Source organism: Procambarus clarkii, chromosome 8 (genome assembly GCF_040958095.1).
Source record: "Procambarus clarkii isolate CNS0578487 chromosome 8, FALCON_Pclarkii_2.0, whole genome shotgun sequence".
Lineage (NCBI taxonomy): Eukaryota > Metazoa > Arthropoda > Malacostraca > Decapoda > Cambaridae > Procambarus > Procambarus clarkii.
Genome location: NC_091157.1, coordinates 32,015,517 through 32,029,949, shown reverse-complemented (window position 1 = coordinate 32,029,949; position 14,433 = coordinate 32,015,517).

Here is a 14,433-nt window from a genome sequence, read left to right as displayed (position 1 = left end):
AGGTCGTGGCGGCCCCAGACATCAAGTAGTATGGGGGGGGCGAGTGCAGTTGCAGCCAGACCGGCGACCAATCAGCGGGGAGCCGGCAGTAAGACAGGTAGTTTGGCGGTTTGAGTCTGAGCAGGTGTCCCTGGCTGCATACGTTTTGCTCTCTGGCAAACCTTGCTGGTGTTGTTGTCGTTGTTGGACATTTCTTCCATAGTAGTTTTATATAGTTGTAACGACGTAATTGTGGAGGGAAGAGCAGGCTCAATCTCTTGAAGGAGATTATTGTCACAACTCTCCCCCGAAGCCTGCGGTTCTGGAAGAAGTACGTCGTTATGTGGTGGAGTAATGGATGGAGTCGCTTCTACTTCATAAACTCTGGAGAGGGCATCGGCTATGGTGTTGTCAGAACCCTTGATATAGCGGATCTCCAGGTTGAAATCTTATAAATACAGAGCCCATCGTAGAAGACGCTGGTTGGTGAATTGGGCTTGATGTAGGAAGCGGAGAGGGTTGTGGTCTGAGAAGATGGTGGTAGACCTGGCGCCTTGTAGGTACGGAGCGAAGTGTTGGAGGTTCAGGACGATGGATAGTAGCTCCTTTTCAATAGTGCTGTTGTTCCTCTGGTGTGGTTTCAGTTTGTAGCTGTAGTAGCTGACAGGTAGAACCTCCTCGCCTCGTTGTTGCATCAGGACACCACCAACGCCGGTACCACTGGCGTCGACATGAAGGACGAAAGGCTTGGTGATATCTGGAGAGGCGAGAATGGGGTTAGAACAGAGGAGGAATTTGAGTTGTTCGAAAGCAACGGTTTGCTGCAGGGTCCAATTATACCATTGCTTGGGACTGGTTAATAGAATTAGAGGTGTGGCGACTGTACTGAAATTCCTCACAAACCTACGGTAGTAGGAGGCAAGACCAAGGAAGCGCAGGAGCTGCTTCCTGGTGGTAGGCTGTGGATACTGTTGGATGGCTTGAGTGTGTGAGTCTAACGGAGCTATGCTGCCACTCCCAATAACATGACCCAGATAACGCACTTTACCTTTCGCGAAAGTGGACTTGCCCAGGTTGATGGTGAGGCCGGCTGTCAGGAGCTTGGAGAACAGACGTCGCAGCTGGAGCAGATGTTCACTCCAGGTGTTGGAGGCTACGACGATATCGTCCAGGTAGGCGTATGTGTTATCCAAGCCCTGGATGACACGGTTGACAGCTCTCTGAAAGGTGGCCGGGGCATTACATAGTCCGAAAGGAAGGCGTTCATATCTGAAAAGTCCAAAAGGAGTGATGAAGGCAGATATCTCTTTAGCGCGCTCCGTTAGACACACTTGATAGTACCCCTTAAGCAAGTCCACTTGGGACAAGTACTGGGCACTACCAATGGCATCAAGGATGTCATCTATCCTTGGCAAGGGGTAAGCATCCTTGACAGTTACATTGTTCAGTTTACGATAGTCGGTACATAACCGCACCTTACCTTGGGGTTTGGGCACCAAGATACAAGGTGAGGCCCAGGGGGACTCACAAGGTGTAGCCAGTCCATGATCCAAGAGGTACTGCACCTCAGCACGCATGACTTCCTTCTTGCTCGGGCTGATTCGGTAGAAGGGTTGACGAATCGGCCGGGTGTCGGGGAGCAGTTGGATGTCGTGCTGGGTAACATTACACTCTTGGGGGTCATCTCGGAACAACTCTTGATGTTCTCTGAAGATCTTGACGAGAGGTGCACTATGATTATCCTGAAAGTATTTGGGAAGATCATTAAGGATTTCGGAATTAGAAAGCGCTGACTCCTTGTCAGTGCTTTCGGGAGGAGAAGCTGGGAAGGTCTCACTGTGGATGTAGGGTTCTGTGAAGGTGGAATAGTTAATTAGGACAGTGGGAGGAGTACCATTATATTGCTTCAGGAGGTTGACGTGGCACAGCTGGGTCTTCCGCCGCCTATCTGGAGTCTCTATTACGTAGTTGTTATTATTCCTGCACTCTTTGACGCAGTAGGGTCCTGAAAACCTGTTTTGTAAAGGTGAACCTGGGATAGGGAAATATGCAAGGACGAAGTCTCCCGGCTTGAATTTTCGTACTTTGCTGGTCTGGTCGTAATGAGTCTTCATTCTCTCCTGGGCTTTCAATAGATTATCATGGGCAAAACGGTGGACTCTCTCTAGAATGTGTTGAAGGTTTTGAAGAAACTGGGGCACATTCTGATGCTCACTGAAGGTGGCATCTCTGAGAGAGTCTTTGAAAGCCTTAAGGGGAGTACGGCACTTACGGCCGTAGAGCATCTCATAAGGAGATTCTCCTAGGGACTCATTGGGGAGACTTCTGTAAATACACATTATAAGGTCAATCTGCTTATCCCAATCCTTCGAGGTTTCACTACAAAACTTTTTCAAGAGTGCTTTGATAGTCTGATGACTACGTTCAAGAGAACCCTGTGAAGCAGGATGATAGGGGCTGGACAATACCTGTTTGATGTTGAACTCCTCCAGTGTCCTTTTGAAGAGATCACTGGTGAAGTTGGTACCACAGTCGCTCTGAATCTCCCTGGGAAATCCGTATTGAATGAAGATCTTCAATAGATGTTTTATAACCGTAGCAGCCGTGATGTTCTTCACTGGAACTGCTATGGGAAATCTGGTGGTAGGACACAGGATGGTTAGGATGTAGGCGTTACCTGAACTGGTCCGAGGTAAAGGACCAACACAGTCTATTATGAGCCTGTGGAAAGGTTCCGCAGGCACCTGTATGGGAATCAGTGGCGCTCTGGGAATGGAGATGTTCGGTTTGCCTGCCATCTGACATGTATGACACTGTTTTACGTACTGTTTGACGTTATTTACCATACCTGGCCAGTAGTAGTCTTGACGAATTCCATGGTAAGTCTTGTTGAAGCCGAAGTGGGAGAGCGCTCCGTGGGCCAGGTTTAGAATAGTGGGCCGCAGGCTGGTAGGAATCACAAGTTGTTCGATGTTGGCCCAATCGTCCTCCTCCTTCAGTTTACTGGGTCTATATCTGCGGTAGAGCAAGTCGTTCTCTAGGAAGAACCCAGGAATACTATATACATATATATATATATATATATATATATATATATATATATATATATATATATATATATATATATATACATATATACGTCCAACGAGGCTCTTATCCCTGTGGCCCGTGTTCCCCGCAGCAAGTCAACAAATTCCTTTGGAGACTTCAGGCTGAAGGCGCAAGGGACATAAGGAGTCAGCAAGCTGTTGAGTAGTTTAGCCAGTCTGTTCGTGGGTGTGGGTATCTGGCTGATGATTGGCCGAAGTGGGTTTCCGGGCTTGTGTGTCTTGACATTTCCATACGCATATCCAGGTTTATATTCCCAAATAATCTTTGGCAGGTGGAGTCCAGTTTTCTTGGCGTTCACAGTTTCGATCAATTTGTTTACCTTTACTCTCAGTTCGGCTGAAGTGTCCTTTGTTACCCTTTGGAATTTAGTTTGGTCAGAGAGTATGAGGTTCATTTTCGCCAGATATTCGTCTTTTTTAAGAATAACGTATATTGGCGACTTGTCGCCTCTCCTGACAACTATCTCCTTGTTCTCACGAAGCTCTTAGCTGCCGCTTTGAGCTCGGGGGACAGTATGGTGCTTCTGTAGTTGCCTCAATTCTTTCCTCCTTCCGCAATAAGTTCTGCTTGTAAGATATCTTTAATTTAATCTTTATCTTACAAGGTATCTTGTAAGGTGGTCTACATGACACACCTGTGTCTTGCGGAGTCTGTCCGGCTTACCGATTTCATAAGATACAGGACCCAATTGCCGTAGCACCCTGTATGGTCCCTCGAATCGTGACTCGGTCACTCGGCTCTTCCCTGGCAGCAACACCATAACCTGAGACCCAACCTGGAACTCACTTGGCGTAGCTTTCTTGTCATACCATTCTGACATCTTACGCAGCGCCTCCTTCAGATGTTTTCCTGCTAGTTCCTTTGCCAAAGTGAGACGCTCCTTGAACTTCTGAACGTACTCGTTGACCGTTCCCACGGTCACTCCTGGTGTCCATTGTTCTTTCAGCATGGACAGAGGACTTCGTACCTCATGTCCATACACCAGCTGGAACGGTGAGAAACCTAACAACTCTACCACTGCGTTACGTATGGCAAACAACGCAGGGTACACTGCCTCATCCCACTCGGCTCTCTGCTCTGCACAGAACACTCTCAGAACGATTCAGGGTGGAGTGAAACCTTTCGATCGCCCCTTGCGACTGCGGTCGGTAGGGTGACGACCGAATCTGAGTCACTCCCCAATTTGTCACGGTCTGTCTGAACCATTTGGACTGGAATATACTTCCACAGTCCGTCTGAATTTCCCTGGGCATTCCCACCCAAGAGAAAAATCGTTGCAGCTGCCCAGCTACTCCTCTCGACGTCAAACGCCGCATCGGGACAGCTTCCGGAAATCTGGTTGACGCGCACATCATCAGGTAGGTATTTCCTCGATTCGTCCGTGGCAACGGTCCCACTCCGTCGACTACAGACGCTCAAATGCAGGCCCAAACGCAGGAACAGGGATTAACGGGGCCTTTGGTATGGCTCTTCCCTGCCCTCTGGCAAGGTAAGCACGTTTTACACTAATGCCTCACATCGGCGTCCTAACCTGGCCAGTTGAAATGGTCCCTGATCTTATGCAACGTCTTGGTCACCCCCAGGTGACCTGCAGAGTCCACAGAGTGTGACAGATCCAACACTGCCGCTCTGCATAGGGCCGGCAACACTACCTGGTGCCTCGTACCTAGAGATTCTTCTCCAGCCTCCAGCCTCACAGGCCTCCACTGTCTCATCAGCATTCCGTCCTGTATGTAAAAATGAGTGGCCCTCTCAGGACCGACACGTCTTCCTTTGGCCTCATGAATCAATTCGGTGAACGCTATCTGCTGCAACTCCCCCAGACGAGTGCGGTCTACCCCAAGAGAACTGGCGAGAGTCACCTGTAACTCACGATCCAGGCTGCCTTCGCCCTCCACTCGTTCTCCGGGTTCCACGAAGAGGTGATCGACTCCCAGGCTGTCAGACGTCTCCTCTTTAGCCCTATCAGATCCACTCCCTCCGTGTCCGTCGCACCGCCTCGGGATCACAGCGCATACAGGGAACGCCACCGCGTCGATTCCCTTCTCGTCCCCACAGGCGTCTAACACTCCGCCATTCTCCTTATAGTGCTCCAAGCACTCCTCGCCCTTCACGAGGTTAAGGAGGGCACATCCTCCACATGCGTCATTCCCAAGGATGACTTGTGCCTCCATCTTGGGCATTGATGCGCAGTCCCCTACCACCAGGGTCTGGCAGCCATAATCAGAATTCAGAGTCACCGGGTGTAGGGGCATCCTCACTGGGCCTCCCACAGTGGTCACAACTGCCAACCCCACGCTGGAACTCTTGTAACCCTCGGGGAACAGGGTTTTGCTCACCAGGGTAAAATCTGCCCCAGTGTCTCTCAATATCTTCACCGGAATGGGGTCTGCGTCCCCCATCCTTACGGTTCCCTCACACACGAATGGGTGAACTCTTTTCTCCCCACTCAGAACGGGTTCATCCCGCACCCTCTCGGCCATCTGGTCCTCTACCCTCATGAAAGCAACGTTCCCCCGCTGCTTAGGGTGTCTGCATTCCCGCGAGAAGTGTCCGAATCCCCCACAGTTGTAGCAGCGAAACTTCCCTGGCGGTGACCTTCCACCACTGCCCGCCCTGGCAACGCCTCCAGAGTCCGTTGCTCCGTGGGTCTTCCTCGCGCCTTCCGTCGTCTCCTTCGTCACAGCAACAGCTCCTGAGCTCTCAGCTAGGGACTTCTTTATCGGCTCCACAGCACTCTTTGATCCTCTACAGTCTCCACTCGAGAGGTGGGACTTGGGAGAACTCGCTCCTGTCCTCCATCCGTCGGTCCTTCTATAACTTCTCCCATATCCGGAGTATACTGGCGGTCGGTGTTGTCCCTCTCGGCGTGGTCGTAAGGCTTCTTCCAGTATGTCAGCTCTGTCGGCTGCGGCCCTCAGGTCCTTTATGTCCGCCTCCTTTACTCTAACCATGATCTCAGGAGAGAGCACAGACATATACTTCTCCATGACCATCAGCCTCTTGACATCTTCAGCCGACTTCGGTCCTTCGGATTCCAGCTACTTCAGGAACTTTCTCTCCATTTCCCTCGCCGTCTCCGATCGGGTACATTCCCTGAACCTTTTCCTGTAACATTTCGGCGTTAGTTTGAAAGAGTGGAGCACAGCTCTCTTCACAGCATCGTAGTTGGTACACTCCCTGAGGTCGAGCATGTTGTAGGCTTCGCGAGCTTCACCGGTGAGCCTACTGTGAACCAGCTCCGCCCACTCCGCCCTCGGCCACTTCTTCAAGGTAGCGATCCTCTCGAAGTGGTCAAAGAAACCTTCAGCTTCGTTTGGTACAAAGACCGGCAAGTCTCGCTCTCTCACTCGGCGGTCTTCCTGCTGTGGCGGGGCAGGTGGGGCTAGCCCTAGCTCAGCTCACTTGCCTCTTGCTCACGTTCTTCCTTGCGCAGCTGTGCCTCTCGCTCTTCCCGTTTCAGCTGTGCTTCTCGTTCCTGCTCTTCACGTTTCAGCTGCGCTTCTTGCTCATGCTCTTCCTTGCGCAGCTATGACTCTCGCTCTTCCCAGTGCAGCTGTGCCTCCAGCTGCAGCTTCAATATCTCCAGCTTGACGCTGTGTCTGCTTCTGCTGGATCCCCTACTGCTGCCACCAATGGTCAAATGTTCTCCCACACTAGCAGGTGTCTGTGACCGTTCCTCCCCCAAAGCCTCATCTCGGGCCCTGAGCTGCGCCATGATCTCCAGTCTCCTCTCTCCCACTTTGGAAGATCTCAACTTTATCCCAAAGTGGTCAGCTATCGACTGCAGCTGCGCCTTGGTTCAATCCTCCAGCACCTGCTCATCTCTAGTGTCAATGAACCTTGCTACCTTCTCATCCTCCATCTTGTGCTATGAGTGATAACCTGCACCTGATACCTAATACAACTGTAAAGTACCACAATTCCAACCGTAATCTTAATCGTTATCATAAGTACTAGATCCTGGCAAGGTCGCCAATGTCGGGGATCGTCGTTAAGGCGAGTAACGGTGTACAAGAACTTAATCCCGAAATTCTGGCAGGATCGCCAATGTCGGGGTATATCTTAGTTGAAAGTATAAGTATAAACGATCGCACTTAATATCCTGTCAACGGTCGCCAACGTCGGGGTGTCTCTCTCTCTACATAGATACCACCCAGTAGTATTAACGACAACTGTTACTCACCGTAACCCTGCGGGTCTTCATTCAATCCTCGCGGCGCCACTGTTCGCCAGGAGAGTATCCCAGTCGATCTCCAGGTGACTTTATAGCCAAAGATGAGTAAGAACACAGTTTGCTCTCTCACAACCGTGTGCCCGCCCCGACAAAGGCTCTACTACTAACTGCAAGGTCGCCAACTGGTGTTTCCCGTGTCCAGTAACACGTCAGTGGTATTGTGGGATTGTGGTACTAGTGGCAGAGAGCTCACTCGTTAAAACTGGTCACAGGCAGGTATGTAACTCTATCACTCTCACTCTTTCCAACTGTTCTATAGCAACAAGATATGTAGGGACAATACTAACGCGAAGGTAGTTTTGTATTTTACTTAAAAACACACAAGGTAGTATACCAACCACGAAGAAACAAGTACTTGGCAGTTAGTCACTCTATCTTCATAAACCTGGAACTCATCAAGAGGGCAACACTCCCCCTCTTGTCAATATCAGCTGAGCGGCTCCTCTCACTGTGAGAATGCTTCTGTACTTGTTTCCTGGCGCTAAGCGCGTGTTCCTTTAAATTCACAGAAATCACTATATTTGCAATCAACACAATATTTGCTATAATGACAATAGAACGCAATGAGTCACTTCACTGGTCTCAAGCTCAATAAATCGTTTCTATAGCAATAAACACAATGATCACTGTAAAGGCGTTATACATGACAGATCATACTAATGATAATAAATGGAATTAAATCACGGTACTGGCCTTAGACACAGTAATTCCTTTCCGAAGGCAATAACACAGAATATCACTGTACACATGAAAATGTTATCCAACACTCCAGCATATATATATGTATGCCAATTCATTAATGTCAATAATAGTAAGATAATACTGGGCACACAGCCTAACACCAATAACTGGTACACTTATATATATATATTCTCTGGCATAAGTTATAATATTATTGTCACATGAAAGAAATCATCTGCTACACAGCAAACTCTTCAATAAACACAGGTGCCTACATACACCAGAACTAGGAATCAAAAGGCTGGCATACCGAAAGGGGAATTATGAACAGATGAGAAGTTTCCTAAGTGAAATACCTTGGGATACAGACCTCAGAGATAAGTCTGTACAGGGTATGATGGACTATGTTACCCAAAAGTGTCAGGAGGCAGTAAACAGGTTCATCCCGGCCCAAAGGGAAAAATCCGAGAAGCAACAGAAGAATCCATGGTATAATAGGGCATGTATGGAAGCGAAGAAACTGAACAAAAGGGCGTGGAGGAACTTCCGGAATAACAGAACACCAGAAAGCAGAGAGAGATACCAAAGAACCAGGAGTGAATACGTCAGGGTGAGAAGAGAAGCAGAGAAAAGTTTTGAAAATGATATAGCAAACAAAGCCAAGACCAAACCAAAGCTACTCCACAGTCACATCAGAAGGAAAACAACAGTGAAAGAACAGGTATTGAAACTTCGAACAGGCGAGGACAGGTATACAGAGAATGACAGAGAGATGTGTGAAGAACTCAACAAGAGGTTCCAGGAGGTCTTCACAATAGAACAGGGTGAGGTCACTGTGCTAGGAGAAAGGGAGGTAAACCAGGCGGCCTTGGAAGAGTTCAAAATTACAAGAGAGGAGGTCAAGAGACACCTGCTGAATCTGGATGTTAGAAAGGCTGTTGGTCCAGATGGGATCTCACCATGGATACTGAAAAAGTGTGCAGGGCACTTTGCTTGCCACTCTCGATAGTGTATAGTAAGTCTCTGGACACGGGAGACCTACCAGAAATATGGAAGACGGCGAATGTGGTCCCAATATACAAAAAGGGCGACAGGCAAGAGGCACTGAACTACAGGCCAGTGTCTTTGACTTGTACACCATCAAGGTGATGGAGAAGATCGTGAAAAAAAAACTGGTAACACATCTGGAGAGAAGGAACTTCGTGACAAATCGCCAACATGGGATCAGGGAGGGTAAATCTTGCCTTACAGGTTTGATAGAATTCTACGATCAGGCAACAAAGATTAAGCAAGAAAGAGAGGGCTGGGCGGACTGCATTTTCTTGGATTGTCGGAAAGCCTTTGACAGAGTACCGCATAAGGGGCTGGTACATAAGCTGGAGAGACAGGCAGGTGTAGCTGGTAAGGTGCTCCAGTGGATAAGGGAGTATCTAAGCAATAGGAAGCAGGGTGTTACGGTAAGGGGTGAGACCTCCGATTGGCGTGAAGTCACCAGTGGAGTCCCACAGGGCTCTGTACTCGGTCCTATCTTGTTTCTGATATATGTAAATGATCTCCCGGAGGGTATCGATTCATTTCTCTCTCATTTTGCAGACGATGCTAAAATTATGAGAAGGATTAAAACAGAAGAGGACTGTTTGAGGCTTCAAGAAGACCTAGACAAGCTGAAGGAATGGTCGAACAAATGGTTGTTAGAGTTTAACCCAACCAAATGTAATATAATGAAGATAGGTGCAGGGAGCAGGAGGCCAAATACGAGGTATTATCTGGGAGAGGAAATTCTTCAGGAGTCAGAGAAAGAAAAAGACTTTGGAGTTGATATCATGCCAGACCTGTCTCCTGCAGCACATATCAAGAGGATAACATCAGCGGCATATGCCAGGCTGGCCAACATACGAACGGCATTCAGAAATTTGTGTAAAGAATCATTCAGAACTTTGTATACCACATATGTCAGGCCAATCTTGGAGTATGCAGCCCCAGCATGGAGTCCATATCTAGTCAAGGATAAGACTAAACTGGAAGAGGTTCAAAGATTTGCCACCAGACTAGTACCCGAGCTAAGAGGTATGAGCTACGAAGAGAGACTACAGGAATTAAACCTCACTTCGCTGGAAGACAGAAGAGTTAGGGGGGACATGATCACCACATTCAAGATTCTCAAGGGAATTGATAGGGTAGATAATGACAGGCTATTTAACACAAGGGGCACACGCACAAGGGGACACAGGTGGAAACTGAGCACCCAAATGAGCCACAGAGATATTAGAAAGAACTTTTTTAGTGTCAGAGTGGTTGACAAATGGAATGCATTAGGAAGTGATGTGGTGGAGGCTGACTCCATACACAGTTTCAAGTGTAGATATGATAGAACCCAATAGGCTCAGGAATCTGTACACCTGTTGATTGACGGTTGAGAGGCGGGACCAAAGAGCCAGAACTCAACCCCCGCATGCACAACTAGGTGAGTACAACTAGGTGAGTACACAATTGAACTATAACTGAATAGAGCTAAAACATCTTCAATTTTTTATACCTGCATTTGGGTGAGGTGATATGTTACAACAGTTTTGGATGAGGTGAAAACAAACTTTCAATACAAGACAGAACACGAAATAATGGGTATTGAAGGTAAGAATGGAAGTAATTGCAGAGGGCCTAATGGCCCATATTTCTTGATGCTTCTATATTGGAGCGGAGTCTTGAAGTGGGTAGAATATAGTTGTGCATTAATTGGCTGTTGATTGCTGGTGTTGACTTCTTGATGTGTAGTGCCTCGCAGATGTCAAGCCGCCTGCTATCGCTGTATCTATCGATAATTTCTGTGTTGTTTGCTAAGATTTCTCTGGTGATGGTTTGGTTATGGGAAGAGATTATATGTTCCTTAATGTAGCCCTGTTGCTTATGCATCGTTAAACGCCTGGAAAGAGATGTTGTTGTCTTGCCTATATACTGAGTTTTTTGAGGCTTACAGTCCCCAAGAGGGCATTTGAAGGCATAGACGACGTTGGTCTCTTTTAAAGCGTTCTGCTTTGTGTCTGGAGAGTTTCTCATGAGTAGGCTGGCCGTTTTCTTGATTTTATAGTAAATCGTCACTTGTATCTTCTGATTTTTGTCTGTAGGGATAACGTTTCTATTAACAATATCCTTCAGGACCCTTTCCTCCATTTTATGAGCTGTGGAAAAGAAGTTCCTGTAAAATAGTCTAATCGGGGGTATAGGTGTTGTGTTAGTTGTCTCTTCAGAGGTTGCATGGTTTTCACTTTCCTTCTTATGATGTCTTCAACGAACCCATTGGAGAAGCCGTTGTTGACTAGGACCTGCCTTACACTACAGAGTTCTTCGTCGACTTGCTTCCATCCTGAGCTGTGGCTGAGAGCACGGTCGACAAAAGCGTTAACAACACTCCTCTTGCACCTTTTTGGGCAGTCACTGTTGGCATTTAGGCACATTCCTATGTTTGTTTCCTTAGTGTAGACTGCAGTGTGGAAACCTCCGCTCCTTTCCATGACTGTTACATCTAGAAAGGGCAGCTTCCCATCCTTCTCCATCTCGTCAGTGAAATGCAACACAAAATTCTGCTCAAATGCCTCCTTCAGCTCCTGCAGATTTCTGACATCAGGTACCTGTGTAAAAATGTCGTCAACATACCTGCAGTATATGGCCGGATTCAAGTTCATGTCGACTAAGACTTTTTGCTCGATGGTACCCATGTAGAAGTTTGCAAACAGGACACCTAGGGGAGAACCCATGGCGACCCCATCCACTTGCTTATACATTTGCCCATTCGGGCTCAAGAAGGGTGCCTCTTTAGTACAAGCTTGGAGTAGTTTCCTTAGAATGTTTTCTGGTATGTCAAGAGGAGTACAGGCCGGATCACGATACACTCTGTCCGCTATCATCACGATGGTTTCATCCACAGGTACATTGGTAAACAGTGATTCTACGTCCAACGAAGCTCTTATCCCTGTGGCCCGTGTTCCCCGCAGTAAGTCAACAAATTCCTTTGGAGACTTCAGGCTGAAGGCGCAAGGGACATAAGGAGTCAGCACGCCGTTCAGTCGTTTCGCCAGTCTGTACGTGGGTGTGGGTATCTGGCTGATGATTGGCCGAAGTGGGTTTCCAGGCTTATGTGTCTTGACATTTCCATACGCATATCCAGGTTTATATTCCCCAATAATCTTTGGCAGGTGGAGTCCGGATTTCTTGGCGTTCACAGTTTCAATCAATTTGTTGACCTTTGCTTTCAATTCGGCTGTAGTGTCCTTCGTTACCCTTTGGAATTTAGTTTGGTCCGAGAGTATGAGGTTCATTTTGGCCAGATATTCGTCTTTTTAAGAATGACGTATATTGGCGACTTGTCACCTCTCCTGACAACTATCTCCTTGTTCTCACGAAGGCTCTTAGCTGCCGCTTTGAGCTCGGGGGACAGTATGGTGCTTCTGTAGTTGCCTCGATTCTTTCCTCCTTCCGCAAAAAGTTCTGCTTGTAAGGTGTCTTTGGTGGTGACCTTCTTTTGTGTCTCGAGGTCGAATATGTCGTCCAACAGAATCTCTAACTCCACTTTCCGGGCCATCTCACTTGGTCTGGACATAACGTGGCAGTTTATTCCCGAATTTAGGAGAGTGACTTGGTCCTCAGTGAGATTGATTCCTGCAAGGTTCAGGAAGCCGACTCTTGGTCGTGGAATTGCCATAGGTCCTCCATATAACATTGTTATTTTCTTGACTATCCTTGTTTCAGTGCTGAGGTGATGTTGGTCTGTGAGAATGTCGAGGTGTTGCTCAATGCGCTATCACTAGGAAGGGGTCAGGATAAGGATTTGGGATGAGACAGGGGGAAGAAATGGTAATCAATCACTTGGATGTTCGGAGATCGAACGCCGACCTGCATGAAGCGAGACGTTTTAGTGGCTCTTCAAGAACGTATTGCGTTATCAACCAGTGTGCGTATGTTCACGACCTATAATACCTACTTGTGTATGTAAATCACAGAGCAAATAAAATGTTCGCTCAGCATGTCGATACGCATGAATCTCAGCCAACCGACAATGTGAAGCCTCTTGCACACAGTTTAGTGCAATTATATCTAATTACTGACGACCGTAACTTATCAGTGGAAAAAATATAAATTTATAATGTAAAATAATATTAAGCTTATCCAATGAATGGGTTTCTAGGATCAAACTTCAGCTAAGCTGATGTAGTGTATCCCCTCCTAGCGTGCAGCTTCACTACGAACACCAGCAAATTCCTAATCAAATTCTTAGTTTGAATAAAAAATAAAAGAGACAAAATTACAGTCGTTGAAGACTTCCCGTCTCTATTCTGGTTATGAATACCAACTTCGTTGAGAAGCGAAGTATTGCAGGTTATCACCACGTCAGGAACCTACACATTCCTTCCCACCTTCCTCTTAATGATAAAACAAATGAAGTTCCTCAAGAGGGAGCTGCCACAGACGTTTCCCATTTGCGGAGGCTTCGCATTATGTCAGCCTGAAGACAAATGACCGAATGTTGGAATTAAAAACAAAACTCACAGTGGCAATGGAGGTCTAACTGCAAATGAAATTTCAGTCGTAATGTTGATTGAGATAACCTATACAGTATGTGTAATGTATGGACGCCTAAAATGTGGAGTATACAGAAATATACATTCTTTAATATTTACAACGTGTTTGTATAGAAGGAGGTATATTTCAAAACATTATTTAAGCATAAAATATCAAAAGTTAATGTTTATGATGATTTTTTTGTATTTGCATATTCCACTTGATGGGGTACCCAGCGGTACCAGGGTATTGCTCACCCTCTTCCCCCTCTCCATTCCTGCCAATCACCCCTCTCACTTTTCCACTGTCTATTTTCCCCTTTTCAACCCCTCTCACCCTAAGTTCCCCCTCCCCCCCGTAATTTTCACTCTTTCCTCTTTCTGCCTCCCACTCTCTCTCTCTCTCTCTCTCTCTCTCTCTCTCTCTCTCTCTCTCTCTCTCTCTCTCTCTCTCTCTCTCTCTCTCTCTCTCTCTCTCTCTCTCTCTCTCTCTCTCTCTCTCTCTCTCTCTCTCTCTCTCTCTCTCTCTCTCTCTCTCTCTGATTCTCTCTCTCTCTCTCTCTCTCTGATTCTCTCTCTCTCTCTCTCTGATTCTCTCTCTCTCTCTCTCTCTCTCTGGAGAGAGGATGGAAGAGGATGCTGGAGATGTAAATGGACACTAGCCGCGACAGTGGACGTTAGGAGCAATAATGAACGCTAGTAGTGACAGTGAATAGTAGTAGGGACATAGGACATAATAGTAGTCACTCTTAACGATAGTGGAAGCTATTAGCGAAAGCGAACGCTAGATGTGACCGTGAACTGTTTTAGTAAAATGAGCGCTTTTATCGACTGTGGACGCTGGTAGTGATATTGCAAGCTAGTAGCGACCAT